The sequence below is a fragment of the Prionailurus bengalensis genome, chromosome A3 (genome assembly GCF_016509475.1).
Source record: "Prionailurus bengalensis isolate Pbe53 chromosome A3, Fcat_Pben_1.1_paternal_pri, whole genome shotgun sequence".
NCBI classification, from domain to species: domain Eukaryota; kingdom Metazoa; phylum Chordata; class Mammalia; order Carnivora; family Felidae; genus Prionailurus; species Prionailurus bengalensis.
Window position 1 is genome coordinate 115726806 of NC_057354.1, and position 11348 is coordinate 115738153.

Here is an 11348-nt window from a genome sequence, read left to right on the forward strand (position 1 = left end):
TCTCTCCCTGTCTCAAAAATAAATAAAATGTTAAAAAAAGAAGAAATTGCACCTCTTAAAGACCCAGATTATAATTTGATACATGACAGTCCCCAGTGTCCTAACACCCCCTAATTTGCTTAAGAAGGAGCTGGAATTAGCTAAGTAGAAAGTATCTTCTCTTTATGGGTGGAAAAAAAATCCACACCCAGAAATCCCAAGATCATACCAAATATGACATCGTGTTTCTGGGGCACATATAGAACCCAGAAGGAATGCTCTGCCTTGTCCTCAGAATATATGGCCAGTCTGCTAGGGAATTTTCTAGGCTTGTTTTGTGATTAAATGACACGTATCAGAGAACTTGGGGGATGGGAAGGAGTATCTTTTTATGCAAAGGCAAGTTTCTTTTTTTATGTTCACACATGACAAACCCAATTTAACTGAAAGGGATAATATATTCAGTGGGTTCTGATTTCATTGTCTGCCCACCAATATCATTTAGGGAACCCACGTTTTCTGTTCCAGAAACACACAACATAACAGTTGAAAAGCACCTAAAAGGAAGTCCAGCCTTTTGAGTGTTCCAAAGGCAAGAGGAGGGGACAGCTTGCCCACAGCTCACAGCCTCAGCAGAGCGGCACAGACTCCCTTCTGCCTGGCCAGCAGTCGTTTTGTTACCCCACAGAAGCTCCTGGTGGGGGTGGGGGTGGGGGAGGGACCCAGCAGCTGAGGTCTCTGAGCCTGTGAGGCCCTGGGTGTCAGAAGAGGCTGGGTCTACATGTTGAGGGCACCAGGGAGCAAAGAGGATGGGGCTACACCTCTATGGACCACAGAGCTGTTTTGGTGCTGTCTCTCTCCCCCTCTTCCTCACCAGACTGTGCTCTCCTTGGTGGTCAGTCAGCCCTGATGCTGCATCCAGAGTTCCTGGAAGGCAACGGAGAGTTTGAGCACTTTCTTCTCTGTTAACTGTTCCAGGTCTGGGAGCTTTCTAAATCTACAGCCATGCTAGAGCCTTCTTGCGTTTCTCTGGCTCCTGTGGCCCTTCGTGGGTAATGACCTCAGACCCCTCTCAGCCCTAATGAAACAGAAAAGATGCCCCTTGGTGGGGACAGTGACATACTCTGTTTGCAGGCCCAGTTGCCAGCCTTGAAGCTGGCAGCTGGATAGGAATCTCCTCCCAATGCGGGCCAAACTTCTCTTCCTTGGTCTTAAGCCTCAGTTTCTCCTGCATAGGGAGCCCACATAGTCTTCTTCTGAGGCCTGCCTTTCCAGGGGCCACACACCCCACTCCCAGCTTTCAGGCCACAAAGGCAAGGAAACTCAGATGATTCTGAAGTCAGGGAGTGACCCAGCAGAAGCACTGGTGTGGGTGTTAAGTATCTTTTTAAAACCTATAATTTATGCTCACTTTCACCTTCATACTACCTCCTACTAGGTCTCCTTGAGAAATAGTCCTGGGCCTTCCCTACTCCCAGCTGATTTGTATATGCACAAAATTTTCCTTTTCTCTCTACCCCTCCCCTCCCCCTCCTTCTCTTCCCCTCGGTTTCTCCCTGCCTCTTCTCTCCCTCTCCTTCTCCCCCTTCATCAGCATAGTCTATCTACCTCTCCCTCCTTTCACCCTGCTCTCTCTCCAAAGCCCTGAAGTGTGCCTAGGTGTCATAGAGCTGAAAGTGGTTTGCACGGGGCTTTTTTCCGCCAGAGAGCAGTTAAGTGCCTTATTTTCTCCACTCGGGTGGCTAAATTATTCTCAATGTGTTAAACAGTGTAATTAAACACATACACACGCGAGTGCACAGGGCCCCTTCCCCCACCCTTCTTCTTGCTCCTTGTCAGCAGAGAGAGTGTCAGCCCCAGCCTTCAAGCTCTGTTAGTTTTAATTTGAGTTGTGGAATTAGTAATGGGTTTTGCTGGAACACTGTTGTGGGAAATAGATCGCTCCTCGTGCAGGGTTTGGGCACCATTTCAAACGAGTATTTGTTAAGGGGAAAACCATCCCTTGTCGTGTTCCGCTACATTACATCAGATTTATTTCCATTGTTCTGAAAAACACCAGCCAGGAGAGAGATGTGTGCATCACTCCTGGGCAGGGAACAATTGAACTCGGGGCTTCCCGTTTCTTAGCTGATTGAAAACAAAACGCACACGGAATCACCCAATCACCCTTTGTTGCTGGGACATGCTAAGCTCCTCCTGGAGGCAAGCCCTGCACCTGTCACTGTAAAGACTGCAGAGCTGCTGGCGGAAAGTGACTGGATGATTTGGTGGCAAAACTTGGATGTTGAGGAAAAGCAGTTGAGAGAACCCCTGCAGGTCAAAGTTCTTGAAAGGATCTGTCCAATGCAAGGATTCTTCTGTACCACCACCACCACCACCACCACCACCCCCCGCACCCCCCCACTTTTAAGTTTATCCGATCTCAGCTTGACTATCGCCACTGGAGAGTGCACATGGTCATCCATGCCATTAGCAGATCTTTTCTTCGTCACTGTTCACCAAGGCAGCCACTAGCAAGTGTAGATCTTTAAATTTAGATGTAAGTTAATTAAAATAAAATAAAATTTAAAATTCAGTTCCTTAGTTGCACTTGCTGTATTTCAGGTGCTCATTAGCCACATGTGCTAGGCTATTGGGCACCACTCTGGGGACCCGGAGAAAACTACTGTTGGGCATCAGGAGGCAACTGGCTAATGCCTGGCTTGCCCATCGCCTGTTACAAGGCTCAGGTTCATGGATAGGGTAGTGGGCACCTGAGGAGATCCTGACAGCGTGATCATCAGGAGACCTACCACACAGCTCTTACTTCCCACACAGAGCCCTTAATAAGAATGATGGTATTTGGGGCATCTGGGTGGCTCAGTCAGTTGAGTGTCCAACTTTGGCTCAGGGCATGATCTCACAGTTTGTGAGGGCTGGGAACAGAACTTCTGGGCTGGGTCTGACAGTCCCTGTAAGTCCCTCGGTCTGTCTTTCTCCCAGTGAACACATCTAGATCTCCCACTTCCCAGGAAGTGATCTCTAGGTTTCTTGCGTGTTTAGGTGATGGCATTCTTGTGCCATTAGAAAAAAATCCCTGTCTTTTCCAGGCAGGTATAACTGCACTGGGAAACCCTGCCTGCAAGCAAAGGGCTCTGTTCTGGCCAGGTGCCCTGTGCTAGCTACCCTAACACCCTGCTTTGGCTACCATTAAGGGTACTCCATTGCTGTGCTGCTTGAAATGTAACCCCCACCCCCGGAACTGAACAGAATGGACTGGATGTCCACCACGGGTCAAGAGCAACTTTGTACAGGACCAGAAGCTCCCATGGTGTCTATAGCAGTGCCTTCCTGCTGTGGCAGCAGCTCAGGGTGGGCACGTCTTTCACCACATTGCCTCATTCACAATAGGAAGCCAAGTAAGCCGTACAAAATCTTTTCAAAATGAAACTGAGCCAAGGCAAATCCCACTCACTATTTACTTGCACAGTTAACTTTTAAATGAGAAGACAGATTTGCAGTTTCCCTGGGTAACTTCCATGTTCTCAGCTTGGAGGTCCTTTAGAATTTTAAATCTGCCATCTGCTTGGATAATTGTTCTTCCTTTATATCATTAAAATGATGGAAAAGTTGAAAAGTATCTTCATTTTCATGCCAACATCTTCATCCAGGATTAAGATACAAATGTTAAACAGGACAGGACAAGGGACAGAGTTCTGTGATTATCACAGTACAATGATTTTGAGATAATCCAGAATTATTCATCCATAATTTCTGGCTCAAATTGTGACTTCTGCATACTCTCCTGTGCTATACTACACTGTATTTCTGGACCATACAATACTACAGGATACAACCAACCCAGTCTTGCAGTCGAGTTTGTTTTTGCCACCTTATATAAATACAGGGAAGAAAGAGAAATTTTATCAAATACTTTTTAAAAAATCAAGGTGTGTTCTCTCTATATCTCAACTCACATGACCACACGTATGTGGCATTCTTCTGTTCCTCTAAAGAAGGAACTTTATTTTTGGAAGGGAAAAAAGAAAAAGAGGGAAAGTTATGTAATTGGTTTTGATAAGTTGATCTTTGCTTCTAGAAACCTGAGCATCATTTCCTAAGTAGTCAAAGTGTTTCTTTGCAAGTCCATTTCAGAATGTTGCTGTGAATATTGTATTTTTTAAACATATTACTATAGAATTATACAAAAAAATTTAGGGGCACCTGGGTGGCTCAGTTCACTGAGCACCTGACTTTAGCTCAGGTCGTGATCTCCCAGTTCGTGCGTTCGGGCCCCACTTCGGGCTCTGTGCTGACAGCTCAGAGCCTGGAGCCTGCCTCGTATTCTGTGTCTCCCTCTCTCTGCCTCTCCCTTGCTCGTGCTCTGTCTCTCTGTCTGTTTCTCTCTCAAGAATAAATAAAATATTTAAAAAAAAATTTTTAATTTAAATCCATGCTTTAGGGGAATGAATGTGTTAATTGCAAATAAACTTCCTGTTTAATTTTTTTTAACATTTATTATTGAGAGAGAAACAGTGTATGAGCATGGGAGGGGCAGAGAGAGGGGGAGACCCGGAGTATGAAGCAGGCTCCAGGCTCTGAGCTGTCAGCACAGAGCCCAACACAGGACTCTAATTCACAAACCCTGAGATCATGACCTGAACCGAAGTCAGTTGCTCAACCAACTGAGCCACCCAAACACCCCTAAACTTCCTGTTTTAAAAGAGAGACTCTCTCCCAAAGTTTCTTATATTAAGTTCCCATAAGTATTAACATTTGGCTCAATTTATAAACATTAAATTTCTAAGCAAATAGTCGTAACACATTTATATTTGTATAAAGTGAAGAGTATCTGTGTTCATCAAAAGACACAGTAAAGGAAGTAAAAAGATAAGCCACCAACTGGGAGAAGATATTTGCAACACATGTGACCAAGAAAAGATGACTATCCAAAGTAAATAAAGAATTCCTACAAATCACGAAGAAAAAGACAACGCAGTCGACAAATGGGCATAAGATATGAATATTCATTTCACATAAGAGGGAATGTGAATGAAGAATAAACATACTGAAAGATGCTCAGTCTCACCAGTAAGCAGGGAAACAGAAATTAAGACTGCAAGGAGTTGGCATTTTACTCCCATCAGATGGGTACAAATAAAACGTTTGCCAAAAACGAGTGCTAGTGAGGAGACTGAGTGATGGGAACTCTTTTACATTGCTGGTGAGATTATAAATTGGTACAACCTTGGAAAATAATGTGGTATATTCAGTGAGGTTGAATATATGCACAGACAAACCCATAAATTCCACTCAGTGGTCCTACTGTGTCACATACGAACCAATAGCGTGCGAACGTTTCCATTGTTTGATCTCCCTACGGGACACATAGGATGGTCAGCGTTTGAAATTTTAGCCTTTCTAATGAGTGTGCGGTGTCTATCTCGTTGTAGCAATAATTTGCATATCCTTGATGACTTAAGATGTAAAGCATTTTTTCATGTCGGTAATTGCCTATTTTTGTTTTTTGGAAAAATGTTTGGATTTTTGACCATTTTTAAAGGGTTCTTTTCCTCTTACTGATTTAAAAGAGTTCTTTGTATATTCTGGGTTATGAGTCATTTGCCTGATACGTATGTCACACATATTTTTTCCTAGCCTGTGGTTTGCATTTTTGTTTTCTTAATGGTGTCTTTCACGCTTTGGATAAAGTCTAACTGATGCATTTTTTTTTTTCTTGTAAGGCTCATCTTTTCGTGGTCTGTCACTGACATATTTTCCAACCCTTAAGTTTGCAAACATTTTTCCTGTGTCTTCCTCTATGCAAGTATTCTGTTTTCTTCTAATGCAATTTCAAAAAATTTTTTTGTTTATTCATTTTGAGAGAGAGAGCATGAGCGTGCGTGCGGGCACACACACACACACACACACACACACACACACACACACACACGCTGGGGAGGGGCACAGAGAAGGAGACAGAATCCCAGGCAGGCTCCGCACCTGCAGAGCAGAGCCCAAGGCCCGGTTTGAAATCATGAATAGTGAGATCATGACCTGAGCAGAGATCAAGAGTCAAGCACTTAACTGACTGCGCCACCCAGGCACCCCACAAGTGTTATAATTTTAAGTTTTATCTTTATGTTTGTGATTACTTTGATTCCCATATGGATATCCAATTGATCCAGCATCATTTTTTTTAAAGGTGTTTCTATGTCCATTTAATCTTTGGAAACTTTGGAAAATTGGAAACTTTGTCAAAAAAATAATTGACGATTTATGTTGTGGTCTGTTTCTGGATTCTCCACTCTGCACCATTGGTCTATCTAATTGTCTATCTTTTTGCCAGCTGAAGGTGGGTTGGCTAACTTTAAAAAAAATATATATTTCTTTTAAAAAAAAGTCTTTGGTTATTCTAGGTCCTTTGAATCTAAGTGTAAATTTTAGAGTAAGCTTATCCATTTCTTTAATAAAAAACATTCTACAATTTCAGTTGGGATTGTATTGAATCTGTAGATACATTTGGAGAGAATTGCCATCTTGGCAATACTGAGGCTTCCAATTAATGAAGCTAATACATCTCCCCATTTATTTAGGTCTTCTTTAATTTTTCTCAGCAATGATTTATAGTTTTTGATGCAGACAGCTTGGATGTCTTTAGATATTTTTCCAAGTATTTTTAATAGAATGCTATTGTTTTCCTATTGCCTACTGCTAGAATATAATAACTAATTTTTTTATATTAACCTTGTATCTTGCTAAATTCAATCATTAATTCTGTTAGTTATTTTGTAGATTTCCTAGAATTTTCTACAATCAAAATATCAAATAAGGACCATTTTTCCTCCTGATTTTTTTTTTTTCCTTTTCTTAACGAGCTGGCTAGGACCTCCAATACAGTGTTAAGTAAAAATGGTTATTATGAATGCTTAAAAAAAAAAAGTGGTGGCAGGGGCACCTGGGTGGCTCAGTTGGTTGGGCTTCTGGCTTTGGCTCAGGTCATGATCTCATGGTTAGGGCGTTTGAGCCTCGCTTCGGGATCTATGCTAGCAGCGAGGAGCCTGCTTTCTCTTTCTCTCCTTCTCTTTCTCGTTGCCCCTCCCCTGCTTGCACTTTCTCTCTCAAAATAAACAAACTTTAAAATTTTTAAAAGAAAGAAAGAAAAAACGTGACAATGGCATTCTTGCCTTAACTATGATCATAATTGGGAAAAATACTCTTCTGTCACTATGATTTTAGCTGTAGGTTTTTATAGATGCCCTTCATTAGTCTGAGAATGTTTTTACTTTTTCTAGATAACTCTCCTTTGAGAGTTTTTATCATAAATATATGTTGAATTTTGTCAAATAATTTTAATTATTGGTTTTCTTTTTAGCTTTTTAATATGGTTAATTACAATGATTTTTTTTTTAGCATGAAACCAACCTTACATTCCTGAAATAAATCTCGCTCAGCCTTGATGTGCTATTCTTTCTCTTTTCTTTTTTATATTGTTGGATTTGATTTGATGAAATTTTGTGAAGGATCTTTGCCGTCTCTGTTCATGAGGGATAGTGATCCATACTTTTTTTGGGGGGTGTGGATTCTTTGGCGAGGCTTTGTTATTAGTCTCCTGTTGACCTGATAAAGTAAGTTCAGCAGTGTTTCCCGTCTCTAATTTCTGAAGAACTTTGTGCAAGATGGGTGCTATTTTGACCTGGAAAGTGTAAGAGAATTCACCAGTGAAACCATCTGGGTCTGGGAATTTCTCTGGGGGAAGCTTTTGTTAACAAATTCAATTTCTTGGTTAGATATAGGGTTATTCAAATTTTCTTTCTTCTTGGGTCAACTTTGATACTTGTAATTTTCAAGAAATTCATCCATTTCATGTCACAGCAAATTTTTCACATTAGTTTCTTCGTAGTAGTGGCCTCTTATGAACTCTTTAATATTTATTGGATTTATGATAATAAACCCTTTATCAATGATGATATTGGTGACTTGTCTTCCCACTCTTTTGTCCTCAACTTGTTTGATTCTGGATTTATTTATTTTGTTGGTCTTCTCAAAGGAAAAGTTTCACTTTGCTAATTTTCTCTACTGTTTTTCTCTTTTATGAATTTGTGCTCTTGTCTGTATTATTTACTTCCTTCTACGTCTGTGGGTTTTCTTATTGCCATCATGATATCATCTTGGACTCATAAATCATTTAGAAGTGTGTTTAATTCCAGGTATTTGGGGGTTTCCTAACTATCTTATTGGCACTAACTTAAAATTTTAATTGTGCCATGGTTAGAGAATATTCTGTGTAATTCACTCCTTGGAAATACATGGCTTTATGGCCCCGTGTATTTTCTGTTTTGGTGAATACATTTCATATATTTGAAAAGAATGTATACTCTGCATTTTTAGATGTAGTACAGTGTATGTGCCAATAAAATCAAAGCGATTAACAGTGTCATCCAGATCTTTTATGTTTTCACTGATTTTTAAAATTTTTGTTTAGTTGCCCTATTAGTTGCTAAACTATGAGTGCTAAATTCTACTATCATTGTGGAATTATTTATTTCTCACTTTAATTCTGTTAAGTTTTGGTTCATGTATTTTCTGGTTGTATTATTAGGTGCCTACACATTAATGATTTTATTTCTTCCTGATCAATTTTTGCCAATATTAAATGCCCCACTTCATCCCTGGCAATATTGTTTACTATGAAGTCTGTTTGGTAAATCTATTAATATGCACCTCAGCCTTCTTATGCTTACTGTTTTTATGGCATAATTCTTTTCATCCATTTACTGTCAAATTATCTGGTCTTTTTATTTAAAGTGTGTCTCACAGGCAGCATATAGCTGAGTATTGCTTTTTTATCTCCTTTGTGAATCTCTGCCTTTTAACTAAAGTTAACATGTAATTATTGATATACTTGGATTTATGTCTATTTTTTGTATGTTTATCCACTGTTCCCTCTTTATTGATTTTTTTCGATTACTTGAATATGCATATTTTAGTATCACATTTTATCTTATCTATTGTCTTTTGGGGGGTGCTATATCTCTTTTTATTATTTTCTTAGTGGTTATATAGGGATTATAATCCACTTACTCAATCTTCATGATTCTATTGCACCACTTCATGTAAAATAGAACACTTGCAGCCATGTGGTTAGCTTTACTTCCCTTCTACTGTTCCTTATGTTACAGTCATATGAATGATATCCAAATACTCTGAAGCATCTCCAGACAATGTTTTCATTTTTGCTTTAAACACATATATGTATTTTAAAGAATAAGAGGAAAAAAACAGTCTTGCATATTTACTCATATATTTACCATATGCCATTCTTGAAAATTCAGTTTTCCCTGTTACTATTGCCTATTAAACTGAAGAACTTCCTTCATCATTCCTTCTGGAGCATTGTCTTTGGATGATTAATTCCCTTAGTTTTTGTTCATCTGAAATCTCTTTATTTCACTATGATTCCTGATATGTATTTTCACTGGACACAGAATTCTGTGCTAACATCTCTTTCTTTCAGCAACTTTAAAGTTATTCCACTGTTTTCCATCCTCCATGGCTTCTTGTGACAAATCTGGAGTCCTTTGCATCATTGTTCCCTTCAATTTCATGTGTCATTTTTCTCTAGCTCTTTCAAACATTTTTTATCTTTGATTTCCAACAGCTTGATTATGATGTGTCTAGTCCTGGTTTTCTTGACTTTTCAAGCTTCTTGGATTCAAAAGTTTGTCTCCAAACTGGGGAAGAGTTTGACCATTTCTACAAAAAACTTTTTCTGCTCTATTATCTTGATTCTCTCCTCCCGGGCCTCCAATTACACATAAGTCACAGCTTTTGGTATTGTATCACATGTCCATCTGAGGCTCTGTTCTTATTCTTTTGTGTCCTATTATAATTTTCTGGAGAACATGGATTTAAAAAAGAAAGCAGGAATCAACCCAATTAAATTCAGACTATGCATCCAAGACCACCTTCTATGAGGTGCTAAGTGCTTAGAAAACTTTCTCAGCATCTTGTGGCTGATAAGGGGCAGAATGAGGACTTGAGTTGGAATCTTCTGAAGTCATTTAACTTTGGGGCTTCTTTCTTTTTTCTGAAGTCATTTAACTTTTTGCATCTTTCCTATGTATTAATAGGAATTTTCCAACAAAAGGACTTGCAGGGTGCCTGCAGGGTGGCTCAGTTGGTTAAGCATCCAACTTCGGTTTAGGTCATGATCTCGCAGTTTGTGAGTTCAAGTCCTGCGTTGGGCTCTGTGCTGACAGCTCAAAGCCTGGAGCCTGCTTTGGATTCTGTGTCTCCCTCTCTCTCTGCCCCTCCCCCACTTGTGCTTTGTCTCTCTCTGTCTCTCAAAAATGAATAAATGTAAAAACTTTTTTTTTAAAAAGACTTGCTGGTTATGTATGTATAAAATCCTGAAGGCAAGCTTAAATAAGTGTTTTTGTCATTGTTGTTTTTTATTGAACAGTTCTTTGAAGAAGCTTTTGTGAATCTCCATGAGGACTACTGGACTTGAAATATTTTCCAAACCATATGACCTCCGAATCTGTTCTCTGTGGAGGCTTCTGCTCCACCAAACACACTTAAAAATAGCTAATATGTGGCATTCATTCCACCAACACTTACAAGAATTTTATAGAATACCCACTATGTGCCAGACCTGGCACTAGGTGCTGGCAGACGAAAGATACTATCATCTAAGACATTTCTGCCATTCAGGAGCCCTTATTGTCTTTCCACGAAATTGAATAATGTTTATACACTCGGTGCTGTTGGGTCATTTTCACTTGTGTTTACCAGCATCCTTCACCTATTCTCTGATATGCCCCCTTTCCTCTTTGCTTGCACACTGCCTAAAATGTGCTCCCAGGGGCAGAGAGTTGTTAGAACAGCCTGGGGTTAGTCACAGCTATGGACTGAATTGTGTTCCCCCCAAATTCATATATTGAAGCCCTAACCCCCACTGTGACTATTTCTAGAGATAGAACCTTTAAGGAGATGATTAAGATTAAGTGAAGTCATAAGCAGAAGGCCCTACTCCAATAGGACTGTGGCCTTATAAGACAAGAGGGAGAGCTCACACTCTCTCTCTGTCATGTGAGGACACATCAAAAAGGTGGTTGTCTATAAGGCAGAAAGAGAGTCCTCACCAGAACCTGACTGTGTTGGCATCGTGGTCTTAGACTTTCAGCCTCCACAATTGTGAGGACATAAATGTCTATTGCTTAAGCTCCCACTCTGCAGGATTTTGTTGCACACTCGACAGACTAACACAGTCACCCAATTCAGCAGAAGACACAACAGGGACTGAGGGGACACTGAGGGGAGCAGACCAGGTTTTATAGCCACCAACTGCATCTCTTGCCTGCTTCTCACTCTAGTTCTGAACTTAA